Raw genomic sequence first — 4,008 nt, 5'->3', positions numbered from 1 at the left:
TGCTCCGCGCTCCGCTCCTCCCGCGGCGGCGCTCCCCTCACGGCGGCCCGGCGCTTCCTCCCCTCCGCGGCGGCGGCGGAAGGGCGTGCCGTCATTTCCGGGGGCGGGGCCCTTTCCCGGCAGGAAGCGAGGGACTGGTTTAGCCAAGCAGAGCCCTGTCAGGACGGCTGAGGGCTCCCGGTTAGCGCCGGGGCCCTGGGGAGCAGCAGTCCTGCGGGAGGGCGTTCGTGCTAGCCACAACGGTGGAAGGCTGGGCAGACCTTGGGACAGAGGACACGGTCAAGGGAAGGATGGTTGCATGAGCTGTGCCGGGAGCGGCCTGGAGGGCGGCGGGAGTAACGAGCTGCCACACGTCTGACTGCGCACGGTATCGTCAGGGCTGTGTCACGCTCTCTGCGTTACATGTAACCTGGAAATAGGAACAGATCCAGTCTTTTGGGGTATCTACGTGTCTTTCTCTTCAGATTCTCATTTTCTGCCCTTCCAGCACGCCACACGGCCGCATCCCTTCTCTCCCTTCAGACATACTACACCAGCTCCCCACAGCTACTTTGTTTTTACCTCAAACCAAGCACTGTACACATCAGGCAGCTCACATGAGCACTCGGCACCGTCAGTTTAGGCTGACTGCAGCACAAAGAGAAATAGCTACTGCTATTTAAAACTTATTCCTCTTTCCCTTCTCATTTACACAGTGCTGTCGTGTGCTAGTTTCGGTGGTTTTTTTTTTTTCCCCCTCCCACAGCTCAACACAGACATCCAGTTGTGAAAGCAGGGATCACTTTAGCAAGACAAATGGACAGCAAGGAAAAGGTATTTTAGTTAGTTCAGAAACAAGGGGGAAATACTTCTGAACACAGCCAGCTAAGCAAACGCAGAAACTTAACTTTCTTTTCGAGCATTGTACAAGCAGGGACAGCTACAGACCTTCTCTGGGCTGTTTCACGTGAACGGGTGGGTACAGAAGGAAGGAAGTAGGACTGAAATGATCCGATAGCAGTCGGTCTCCCCGAGGAGACTGCAGACACTGCGTAAGTGCCATCTGTTAAGGAAGTGATGATGAACGAGTTAGTGGTTGGTGCCGTTAAACAAAGCCTGGGAAGGAGACGGGTGTCTTAATTTTTGGTTGCAGTCATGCAAAGCAAACTCAAATCACAGGGAATGTGAGGAGGGGGACTGCAGTGGCTGCAGACTAGATTAGCCAGATTCCAACCATTTTCAGCATAATATACTTTTATTGCACAACACAAACTTTATATCCACATTTGTCTTCTATGTATTTTAAATAAAAAACATAACTATTACCTGAACTGAAAAGCGAAACATAGTAAGAAATAATACACTACAGTACCCACAGTATTAAACATCACACATCAACTTACTTAAAACACATTTGGAGATAATTCCAAACCCTGATCGTTAGCATCCAGGCTGGATTTTCAAAGGCATTACAGGTTACAATGCATAGACACATACAATTTGTAATTCAGCAAAACAAATCCATTTATAAAAGTCACAGTGAAAGTGTAGGTAAACTTATACTAAGCTTCTGTAAGTAAAACGAGTAAGAACTGCTATTCTGGAAAGCAATTTCCAGTTAGAGGACTATATACAGAAGATAATAACAGAACGTAATTACCCTCTGAAATCTAGCTTATTTGCAGAAAGATAATGAAAGACTGGAGGTTTTTGCCTTTCTTTGTTAAATGGAATTATGTTTCCATAGCACAAAACTCAGAACTATCCTGGGTCCTCTCTGCTGTGCCTGAACAACCTGAAAACATTCACAATTGTTTACCTACAAATAACCAAAGAGATCAATACAACTCCAGGGTTCAGTAATACCAATCATTACTTAAAGCCAGCGGGGTCTATAAATCGTCCAGAGTAAAGCAGTTATTAAATGAAGAAAGTAAAAGAAATACCATGTCCCAGAGATTTATGATGAGTTAAGAGACCATCTTTCTACATTCTTTGCTCTGAAGTCTTCTCTTACCTGTTAGGCAGTTGCGTCCCAAACTTGGTTACTCTGCTTTGCCATGCAGAAAAGAAAAGTCCAGTGCAAAAGCTGTGGCATAAAGGTCCTCGGACCTCTCTTAACAACGATGCTGAAATTCAAGTAGCGTGACCCCACAGCCACCTCACCCGTCACTGCTGTATTTCCCAATGCAATCCACAGCCACTGGATATTCCCACCCACTTAACTCGATACATCACAATACAATGAACTTACACAGAAAATGGATGAACACAGTTGAGGTTAGCTGGGCTTCCAGACAGACTGGATCCTCTGCCTGACCTAACATAAATGGTGATGAATGTTCCTCTGCCTCACACAGCACAGGACTTGAAATAAAATGGAAAGAACACTCTGCAATGCAAACAATCAGCTCTGACATGAGACTTTCCCTGTTGGCACTTCCATCATCTTCCTCCTCATGTCACCTGTCCCAGGTCATCTATAAACAAGAATGAGCAGTGAGAATAAAGTTGGGAAGGAAGGTTCCCAGGGCTTGCAAATGCCAACTGAAGCTAGAAAATCATGACCTTTAATTATATCAGTAATTTTTTTTTTTTAAGAAAAAAGCAAACAGATGAGAGATCATGCACTTATCCTTCAGCTCACAGCAAGGAATAAACAAGGCCCTCGAACCCCAAAATACAGGTACTTAGCCTGAATACATATTACTATGAAACAGATGTAAGCCCTTAAAAGAAGTAAGAGTTTACATTTCTTAACAGTCTTTAGAAAAAAACAAAGCAGAAGCATGAAATTAAAGTGATTATGCTATAAATAAGGTTTTTTAATTCATTTATTTAGGTATTTTTGTCAATGGTAAGATTTTCACCGATTCTTTACAAACTGTCAGTCACCATCTTGTAATATTAAAATAATCCCTTTAGTTTAAAACAGACTAAGTATTCACCTTGAAAACAAATTTGAGGCTGCAGCAGAGAGAAGTAAAACATTTCCTGCACATAGAGTTGTACATCTTAAAGGTTAGAGAAAGGGGTGAGGACCAAGGGGGAATCCAGTCAGAGTCATTCTCTCATTGTGAATCTTCAGGCTAGACACCTCATCTCCTTATGCCTCTTACACTTCATCTAACAAATGGAGATGTGGGGGAGTGTGGATCAGGATCTCACCGAAGTCTTCCTTCAGAGCTAGTCAGGATTGTCCCTGGGGAAATACGCTGCAGAACTAATTCCCTCCCACTTTCATATTTGCAAAAACCAGCACATGCTCAATGCACAGGATACATTTGAAACAGGCTGTATTCACTTCTGGGGGGCAGTGATCAGCAACCTCACTCAGATTTCACTAGGAAAACACAGATATACCGAGAACCATAAACAAAAGAATTGGCCAACCTCTCTGTCTTTCACAATACATACATTGGAACAATCTGGCTCAAAGCAGATTAGGGTTTAACAAAGCTATCGTTCAGAACAGTTTAAAATATCAACATCCTTCGGAGTTTACTGGAATTTTAACAATCGCTTCAGTAAAGGCCAGATTATGTGTTTATGCAAATCAGTACATTTCTCATATGACAGAAGTCTTTGACTTTTGCCTTCAAGGACTTGTGTTAGCCAGCCCCAGCCCTGTGACTACTTTGTTTCACTGTTGAAGCGATAGGCGTCTAAGCGGAGGAGAAGAACGGAGACTGCAACTGGATTAACAAGTACTGATTCTCTTGCTGGACTCGTTGAGAATCAAGGACGAGTCTTGATTTTCCTGTAACTATTTTTTAGTTAGCCTTTACTTTTTCATACATTGAACACCTCTGGGATGAGTGACTTTACAAAATGAGGGCAGGGGATATCTAAGGCATAAGCAGGCTGATCAGAAAACCAATGTTCAACTCAACCCTTAACTCCCATGCTAGTTTCAGGAAAGAGTATTACACAACTGAACAACAACAACAAAACCTCAAAAATATCCACATTAACCAATTCAGGTATTTGCATATATTACATCACAAGGTGTCTCCCAGGCAGACTTCC

The sequence above is a fragment of the Gymnogyps californianus genome, chromosome 20, assembly GCF_018139145.2.
Source record: "Gymnogyps californianus isolate 813 chromosome 20, ASM1813914v2, whole genome shotgun sequence".
Taxonomy (NCBI): Eukaryota; Metazoa; Chordata; class Aves; order Accipitriformes; family Cathartidae; genus Gymnogyps; species Gymnogyps californianus.
The sequence above is the reverse complement of the archived record's forward strand: the minus strand, read 5'-3'. Positions refer to the sequence as shown.